General features: G+C 35.0%; 1 protein-coding gene across 1 annotated transcript in view; it reads right to left on the bottom strand.

Annotated features, from left to right (window-relative positions):
* The window catches only part of LOC106462920 (zinc finger protein 628-like), a 27079-nt gene extending 17600 nt beyond the window's left edge, over positions 1–9479 (bottom strand). The window contains exon 1 of the mRNA XM_013922889.2: positions 9244–9479. The gene's annotated coding sequence lies outside the window, so the exon portion shown is untranslated. The remainder of the gene's footprint in view (positions 1–9243) is intronic.
* Positions 9480–10266: the final 787 nt, after the last annotated feature.

The raw sequence follows: 10266 nt of genomic DNA, 5'->3' as shown, positions 1-10266 counted from the left end.
TTTATGATTTTTTAGTTATTCAAATGTATATGTAAAACCAATACATCAGAGAGATCAAATGTCCTGTTAACATTAGAATGAAAGAACATGAAAAACATTGCATATGCTTTTTTAGATACTTCAGCCATTGCATAAAATGCTAGAGAGGAAAACCTCAAGAATATAAAAATAATTGCCAAGGACAGTAATACCAAAAAGAGAAAAATTAAAGAAGCCATTGCAATAGCAGTCCATGATTATGGTCCTCCTACAGGCATTAACCAAAATCATGGATTCCCCCTTCATACTTGCTGGTTATTTTTCATTAAAGAAATCAAACCATGCATTGACTCTAATGCTGTTATAAAAGTAACCTAATACGTTTTTTAACTTTATTTATTTTTCTAGCATTATGTTAAAAAAGCACAATAATAATATGGCTAGCTACGTTTCTTGACCTTGTATTTTTATTTTATTTTAGCTTATTAGGCTTCAGGCTTATTGTTGTAAAGAAACTTAGGGCACGTTCTTGTTTTTTGCTAGGCAACTTGTGATTCAAATCGTTCCGTTAAATCCTGTCGTTTAATAAACGCCTGGCAAATGTAGAAGGCTTAGATAACTGAGCTGAAAGCTTGTGCAATAAAAACACTAAAATAACGTGGTGATAGTCCAGATAAATTATTTAATGCAAACTTAATACTGTTTAATACTTTTCTGTGAGGGTTCTCCCTACAAATTTTCACAAGACTACTCTATTAAATCTAAGTGAACTAATTCTTCATTAAAATTATTGCCCTTAGATTTCATGTGATAAAACTAGTAAAAATTATTTTCACATAGTGAAAACAAATTAACTCTGATTCTAGAAAAACAAAGACAGCAGAATTTACTATTTGGCAAGAAAACTTGTGATGATATAAGACGATTTCTTTACAGATCCATAAAGTGGATATTGATGCACTATAAGAAATATCAAAATCATGGCACTATAAAAAAAAAGATTAAAATACAGATGTTTCAGATTTATTTTAAATTCTATCATTAGCTCAAAAAACTTAAAAAGTGATTAACAACTTTATAAGTATAAGAAACATCATAAGATTTTAAGCAATTTGTTGTTGATACAGACATAAGTTTAGAAAGATGATTGACATGTTTACAATACAAACTAGAAGAAACTACAGAAATATGAGTTCTGAGCAATAAATAAATCAAACAACTTAAAGTTCATTGTTCTAGCCATTGTTTGAGCAACACATGAATAGCCATACTTTTGTGTTTCCTTTTCAGTGCTTCCTATCTAGTTAGAGCTAGTCATAATTAAAAGAGTTCATTTCCTGTACAAAAGTTAACAACCTAATGGTATTACATATTATTAGTCCTTGCCTAGTAATTTCTAACAAATAAAAAATTATGGACATTAATTTGTCATAACTTTTTTATTAAAGCAACCTTACCCTAAGTAACAGTGGTTACATTTGTAGCTTATAACAAGTAAGCAATATATTAAATTTAAATAACTCTATTCTTTAGTCCAAACAAAGTAAACAGAAACATTAGGCATCACTGTGGCTAGTTATGTAACCAATAGCCACTAACTAGTCCACATCCTCACATTCATGAGTTGTGTGAAAGTAGTACGCATGCATATTGTGCTGCCAACAATAGTAGTCATAGGTATAATGTAGTGTCTAGGTCAATCCCATTATCTGTTGGCATTTCAAAATTAGAGAAGTGGTAAATAGCTTCATCAGCTTAGCCAAAATTAAAAAAACAAAGAAACAAACATAATGCCCTTAAGCTGCTGGCAACTTCCTCTGCTCCAGCCTATAGTTCAAAATGAGTATATCAAACTACACTGCTACAAAAACTGCTTCCATCAGAAATGAAATGATCCTTAGTTCCATGCAGTGATGCATGGGTTCACTCAACAGCCCCTTGATAAACTTTTTGATGAGTATCTTATCTCAATCAACATGGGAAATGCTTAAAGATGCCTGCTCATGTAATCTTCTCTGATCATCCATGAAAGAGGCTAAGTTCTTTATGAGGCCATTGTCTTTATGTACTGTTGAATGATTAAAGAAATTTGCTAATTAATCAATTAACATCGGGCTCATTAATTTATTACATTCAACAATCAGTTATTCTCGCATCATACCAGGATATTTGGAGTAATCAAAAATAGTAATAATTGGAAATTAACATTTTCTTAAATCAAAAATGTATTTCCAATAATACTTACCTCCTCTCACACCTAGTTATTACTTGACTTCTACGGTTTCTTCCTTTGCTAATCTAAGCATTAGTCTGATTTTTCTTCACTTGCTCCAGTCTTTTATACCACACTTATTGCCTTTGGCAATATTCGTCTTGTGACACTCTCCACCTACGTCAATGCACCCTCTATCCTGGTACTGTATATAAGCACCTCATTTAAATACTTTTTACGACTGATGCAATTCCAGTCTCTAACACTGGCTCTCCGTGGAGAAGAATGGCAAGAGAGTATGTGAGGAGGTAAGTATTATTGGAAATATATTTTCAATTTAAGAAAATATTAACTTCCAAAACACACTTACAGTTAGAATTCCACATTGAGAAGGTGGAGGGCTGGTGAGGGTATTATCCATATAGAAAGCATCTGCATAGATAATGGCTGTGTCAATAGAAGATTGGCTCACTAGTGGGGGAATTGCACTACATCCAGAACAGGTATGCTTTTCACTTGGAACATATATTGTGGGTGGAATTTTACATGATTTGTCATCACTATTGGCCAGGCTCCAGCCAAGTAGCCAAGGTTTCACTACTCAGGGTTGGAATTATAGGGCCATGGTCTTTATATCCCATGTTGGTGGCTAGGGCAATTGAACCACAATCTATTTATGTATATACGTATGAATGGATCCCAACCTGTACCATAGAGTGATGCATTCTGAGCCACTAGAATTAAGACAAGAAGGTAAGCAACACCCCAGGCTCGGAATAATGGGATCGTGTATGCCTTACTCAATCTGAGGAAATAGAACTCATCTAGTCTAGAATTATGAACACTCATTCTCACACCCCAACCATGAGGGAAAGGTAAATTCCACTTACTCCCAGAATTATGGAGAGACATGGAACAAACTGTGCTCAACCAAGGGCCCAGGATGGGACCACTCTGCATTTGGAATTATGAGGAGACAGTGGACCATCTTCCATGAAAAATTTACTACACCAATATTGATCAAAAAGAAGCACCACACTCAATCCAACTGGATGGCAGAGTGTCAAATCTGAACCATTATTACAAGTAGCCTCCCATGTAGGCTCATGCCTCTCCTACTGACATCTAGGAATAAACATCTAGGGACCCAGGTAGGAGGGCCTCTAACTTTGCCCTCTTTTCCAAGAGTGGAGGCATTCACTCTAACACTGTGGATGAAAAGCCTCTGTCAACTGGACGTGTAAGGACTCTCTAGGTCCACTAGTAGAATCTGGGGGTGGGGTGTAATGCGAGTTGGGGAGTCCTGAGAAACAGTGCAATAGGTGAACCAAGTTTCCTAAATTTTAAAAAGCAAACTGACCCTGATTTATTCAATCCAATGATCCGCAGGGATGGACAGGATTCCCTTATGCTTTACTCAGGATAGTCCATGAATGGCGGTCCAACACAGTACAGTAATACCATCCAATCAGCCTCTAGGTGGTTCTATGGAACACTTCATTTCTACAGAGCCTGATGCAACCTCTATAAAGTATACTGAATTAGTGGTTGCTAGTGCAGAATTGTCTGGGCAACACTCAGCACAGAGTGGGATCCTGTGAAAATGAGGTAAGGGACCTTGAAAGGTTACAAAGAAAATACTCACCCCCTCTGTATGATCTAGCAGAAGTGATTAAGATAGTCAAAAGGAGTAGACAAAACCCTCAGATGAAGATACTGTCAGGTCATGCAAATAATACGAGATAAATGTATTGGGGAGGTCCACATCAGTTCAACCGGGCTACTAAAGACAAAGAAATGCAACAAAACCTTCAAGACTCTCACTGAACATGACAACAATCAAAATCTGATTGTACATAGAAGTGAGAAATAGTGATCAGATGAAAAGGATTTATCCTCTTCCCTGTCTGACAGTGTCTTAGGTAAGAACTGGTCTGAGGATTTAGACAGAATAAGAAAGCAGTCTGTGGACAAACAGTGCAAACCACTTTGACTGGCGATGTTTGTAGGTTAGCAGCAAACAAAAAAATAAACCTTCAGGTAAAGGTGATAGATGGCATATGAGAATCAGGTCACAAACAGGTGTTGAGAAAGAGCATGTAATGTAGCCTTACTATATCAGTTAGCTAACTGGAATGGTCATTTGGGACCGAGGACTCCAAAGACTTGAGAAATCCGGAGAGCACTGGGAACTCAAAGAATATTTTGTCACAAGTATCGAACGGTAGTTGATAAGGCCAAAGAGCCAGGTCAAAAAACGAGTTACAGTTGGCATTTCTGATCAAAGTGGGTTCAACCTCCTCTCAATACACCATTGCTGATATCTGTGTCATTTCCATTGATAAATGTTCATTGCGGGACAAAGCAAAGAATGAGGCAGAAGTATGATTGAGAGACGAGATGAAAAATAAAAAATATCCAAGCTGATGATATATTGAATTGGAGCAAGAATAAATGTCTCTGTCCTGAGAATGAAGCCTACCTTGGTTGTTTCTGAAAGTATAATCAGGATGTGATGTTCAGACAATTGACGAGATTGTGCCAGCAGTAACCAGTTATCTATGGAAAGGTGTGTACACAGTGCAATGTAATGGAGTTGACAAGAAAAAACTCATATGATAAGGCAGAACTTATGTGAAGCCAACGTGAGTCCGAAGGTATCTGACTCTTGTGCACAAAAAACATCAATAATGGTGGGACGACACCACTATGACAATGTGCAGATAGAAGGCAACTACAACAAATTTGGACATCCACAATCCCAATAAAAAATGTCAACTCAGATTAAGAGTAACTTGTGAACCTTGGAGAATCTAAATATTGATACAGATGAGGAAGATCGATGACATGACACTAATCTCTTGTCTTCTTAGGCCCACCAACTGATGGGAATAAAACCTTGGAAGAACTAGCACAATTTTCGCTCTACCCCCAGACCAAACAAACTCTGATAGCCCTAGAATTAAGTTCCAAATCTCATTGGGTGGATAATAGTGGTGAAGATGTGAACTGAATGACTAATCCTGTCTCAAGGACCTGTGGTTAATGTTACCATACATCCAGAAATTCTCAGAGCTGAGCCCCACAGACCCTAAAAACATACAATAATCACCAATCACTGAAACTGCTGGTGGCAATCTGACTGAGTAGTGGAACCATTGGATATAGACAGAATATATTCTGGGGACCACTGTAACAAGGGGCTGATGGCAGGGGTCAGGCCCCCACAAATAGGGGTGGAACTATGACCCCGTGTAGGAGCCGATGAAATTTGAGATGCTAAAGACAACAGGGATGAATGTAGAAGCCACCAACTGAGCCAATGTGCATGCTAATAATGGTTCCAGCTCATCACCAATGAAGTTGGTGATCCTGAGAGTCTTCCAACAAAGTGAAGTGAAAGGAAAACAAAATGTTGGATTTTAGAGTTGTAAGTCCGTAGATTTACCCTGTCCCATCAGGGGACATTGATCTATTCAGGTTAAGTACAAACACTGCCTTAGAACCCTGAAATTCAAGAAGCTGATGTATAATTTGAAAGTCGGATTATACTTCCACCTGGCGGTGATAGGCTAAATCAAGAAGTTCCGACAACTGTGTCAGATAAGGCATAACTGTCCCTTCACGTAACTGAGAAGCAAACCTCCCTGCATGAACAACAATGTTTGTGGATGGAGAGAAAACTAAAAATTTGCTCTCAGACTTTTCAACCATCAAGTAAGGTGCAGGCTCAAAAGCAACTAGAGAAAGACCCAAAACATCACACACTCAATGAACCAACTGAAGAAAACAAAACAAATCAGAGGCAGCTTATTCCAAAATGGCCTCCCTTGTGTTTTTTATATGTCAGTTAAAGACTGTGTTGATTACCATTGATTGGAACAACATTTGGTCAGGTAAGTTTGTTTTGTTAAAGCAAAGCAACATTGGGCTATTCATTGTGTCCCCTATAGGGAATCAAACCCCAGATTCTAGCATTACAAGTCTTTATATTCACCACTGTCCTACAGGGGGACTGAAAAACCAACAGACTGAAAGAAGGTGCAAGAAAAACGGAATCTATAGTCTCTCCAGTATGTTAAGGATCACCCTCAAATGTAGTGTCAAAGCCCTCCCTCCAGAGGAACACCACAGAACCAAGTATATGTCCCCATCTCGCTTCGAATAATATCAATGACAGTCTCAACCAAAAGTGTCTCCACCCATCCTGATTGTTGTGTAATGCTAGATATCAGAGGTGTGATAGCAGAGATCTGATTTGCCTCCGTGCCAGAAATAATAATCTGGAAATTGATACCATAAATGGGCTTGCCAATCAGAATTATTATTATTTTTTTATTCTAATGAAAATCATCTAGGTAACACGGAGAATGTTCAATGTATCTCTGAACATCGTAGTACTGGGAAACTCATTACACTTTGTCGAGAAAAAGTGATAATATCTGGATGAGGTGCTTAAATACAGTACCACGATAGGGGCACATTGACATAGGTGGAGAGTGTCATGAGACAAATATCGCCAAAGACAATTAAGTGGAGTATAACAGACTGAAACAAGCAAGAAAAAATCAGACCAATGCTTAGATGGGCAAAGAAAGAAACTGTGGCAGTCAAGTAATAGCTGTAAGTGTGAGGGAAGGTATGTTGTGGAAGCACTAGTTTTTGATTAGCCTATTACTTTCGTAAGTTGTAACACTAATCTGTTAAACTTAACAACCTTGAATTAATTAAACATAATGAGGAGAAATAATATTGGCAATGTTTCAATTACTTGGATAGTTGAAATAATCTGAAACAGTAATAATTGGATAAACTAATTTCAATTAGTTGATTATCTTCATGACATCACTTAATTTAATCACAATTTTGATTAATCAAATATTTTACCTGACACGAATGTAATTGATGCTCATAGGTAATCAATTACATTTAATAATTGAGTTAATCACCTAGCTCTACTTTGAAGCCGTGAGATCAGCCATATTGACTGTCTGATCCTCCAAACGGTCAAAATCTGCAATGAAATGACAACAATTTTCAGTCTTGAGGTGCTCCTAATCTGAATGTTCCAAATTTCTGAACACTGAAATGTTTGATTCATTATTAAAGTTTCACAAGAAACCCAAAGTTCACTTATTCCAAGCAACAACTTTCTTGAAATATTTGAGGAATAGTTATGCGAAGTATTTAATATCTTCTACTTGTGGCTTCTGGTCTTATTGCCTGTAGTTTCTTTTCATGAAAATTTCATCTGGATTTATGAATTTGAAATGTACAAGGATCTTAAAAACTTCAGTCATTTTCCTTACCAGGAAGACCAAAACTGAAAACAGTATTATAAGAAATCTCACCGAAATCTTGTCCAAAGAGAATGAATATTAATCCCTTCAAATTAAAAATGTCTAGAGAAAGATAGCTCCTCTCATCACTACTAAATCTAATCTTTCTTAATAGAGAATTATCCACTAAAACATCCAACATCAATTTTAATGTGGCCTTCCATATCCATTTCCAACAAACACAAGAATTACATGTACCATAAAATCAAGCAAACTACTTTAGTATGACATAACAACCAGATGACAAGACTTCACACGTAACATCTTAGCATAAACACCAACATCACCTGATCTAATGAATCATTCAAAATTTACCCGTGGATAATCTTGCTGTGTGATGATATGCCCTCTCATGATGTCAGCAAACTGACAACTTACACGTACAAGTAAAATAGAAAGACCTAATGTTTGAATATTAAAAAATATCTTTGATTACATAATTTTACTTTCACTGCTCCTCAGCTATATCAATCAGTTATGAATTATTTATTCCTCCAGTATAATTTTTGCAAGTTTCACACTATATCCCATTCAGACTTCTTGTATATCAAAATTTCTTTTCTATAATTTTCCAGATGAAGTGGTATGCATGCTGTTCGATTGAATTCAAACTTTTTTATGTACATTTAAATATATTAATATATAGGACATTAAATTTGGAATGATTATCTTCAATGGTAATTTAAAGAGTAACGGTGTGAATTTCAAGGAATAATTGGCCCACTATTTTTCTGTTGTTGTTCATAAACTTGTATAAAAATAGTCTCAGCCACAAATAATCATAAGCAGAGTTTCCAAGACATCTCCATCAAATGATAAATACACTATACAGTGAAATCACAGTAACATATGCAAAGTAAAACTTATCATTACACAAGATCTTAAAAATAAAATCACATCTTAATTATCATCTCTAGCAATTCTCAAAACTCAAAAGTGAATTATAAGAACCATTTTATTTTAACTTTATTAACATGTATCTCAGATTACTGCCTGTACCATAAAATGATAAATGGAATGCTCATTTATAATCTCAAGGTTTTCATGCTTTATCTTTCATCTTTCATATCCAGAGTAATTATAATAAGCACTTTGCTGGAAGTGTTGCTAAATACACCCACAGTGGAGGTAATAAATAATGGTACTGAAATTAACAGTAATAGTTGTACTTGAAAACTGACCTTTGATGTCTTTATACCACCCCTAGTAACAAATACGGTACTATTTTTGAGCTGATGTTTCTACGCTTTCACAAGTTATAACTAATACAAGTAATAAAGTATAGTTATTAGTATTACTGAGTGCTACAACTACTACTATTACTAACATTAATATTAAAAACAGTATTCGTAGTATAATCAACTAAGATTATATTTAAAGATTATTTAAACTCTAAAATCTCAGTAATGGAAAAGTGCACAGTTTCATTTTTTCGATGCTCTTATTATTTTCATTTTTAATTTATACTGGTTCAAGAGTTAAGTTAGTTAATTAACGTTAGGTTAGGCCTAATGACTAACATATTTAAAACTAGGCCTAATGACAATCATTAATGATTAATTTAGTTCGAACCTATCTTAAATTACATAAGGTTAGATTTGTTCCTTTTTTTTCGATTAGGAAATCACTTCATATTCTTTTGGATTTCCCATGAACAAAAACACTATAAGATAAACTTGAAATTAAAAGATTTGCTATATTTCACATACTCACCAACCCACTCCTCCGCTGACTTTATACACCCAGCCAAAACCACACACTCTCCCTAAATACGCAACTCGGCAAGCTGAACCATCTCAAATTATGGCGCGTAAGATTTTGTCTAATTTATTACCAAAAGCTATGATATATGTAAGTCGCTTTTCAGCTGCCACTAGTCTTACGTGGACTATCAAAACAAAATACCAAGGAATTTTGGAAGTACGAGAACAATGACAGTTTGAAATCGTTCGAATAAAGTTAAGAGCCTTCGTCTTGCTTCTTCCAATGAATACAACACTAAGTAAAAAAAACTTTTCGAGACATGTAAAAAAAAAAAAACAAGCTGTCGTTGCTCTGGTGATACGTTCGACCATAGGATTGACAATCATCAAAAATGTGTTACTTTTTTCTAAAAGACTTTCAAACACGTGTTTTTATGAAATATTTTAATAATGTGTAATTCCTCAGGCTTAACGTGGCATATTATATTTATAACAGAAAGAGAATGTATTAAAGTTTTTTTGACTCCTTTATAAAATGTCGCTCCCTATTATAAGCTCCGCCTTATTTACTTTTTAGTGCTGCCATCTTACGGCAGCTATAACATTTATAGAACCTTATCGAATTTTAAAGAAGCAAGCTAATTTCGCAATTTGTTCTTTCTATTAATTCTTCTCACATGAATAAATAATTATCATTTGTTTCGTAATCTGTGACCCGACATCAAATGACTATTTTGAATTAGATAATTATTGAAAACAAGTCATTGTAATTATGGAAATTCTTTTCACCTGATAAAGTTTACATAATGAGGATTATTACCATGTTCAAAACTCAATTGAATAAGATTTGCAGTTATATTTTGAACGCTAAGTTACCTATGACATTTCCTAGATAAATTATATTCTTATTCATTTTTTATTTTAAAATCATAAATAATGCCATAAATTATTCTGAAAAATATCAAATATTAACATAATTTATGAACTCTGGATAATGTTTACATTCAAAAGTGGGATAACACACACTTATGCA

Source organism: Limulus polyphemus, unplaced genomic scaffold, assembly GCF_000517525.1.
Source record: "Limulus polyphemus unplaced genomic scaffold, Limulus_polyphemus-2.1.2 Scaffold1283, whole genome shotgun sequence".
NCBI classification, from domain to species: domain Eukaryota; kingdom Metazoa; phylum Arthropoda; class Merostomata; order Xiphosura; family Limulidae; genus Limulus; species Limulus polyphemus.
This window is presented reverse-complemented; position numbering and strand designations above follow the sequence as displayed.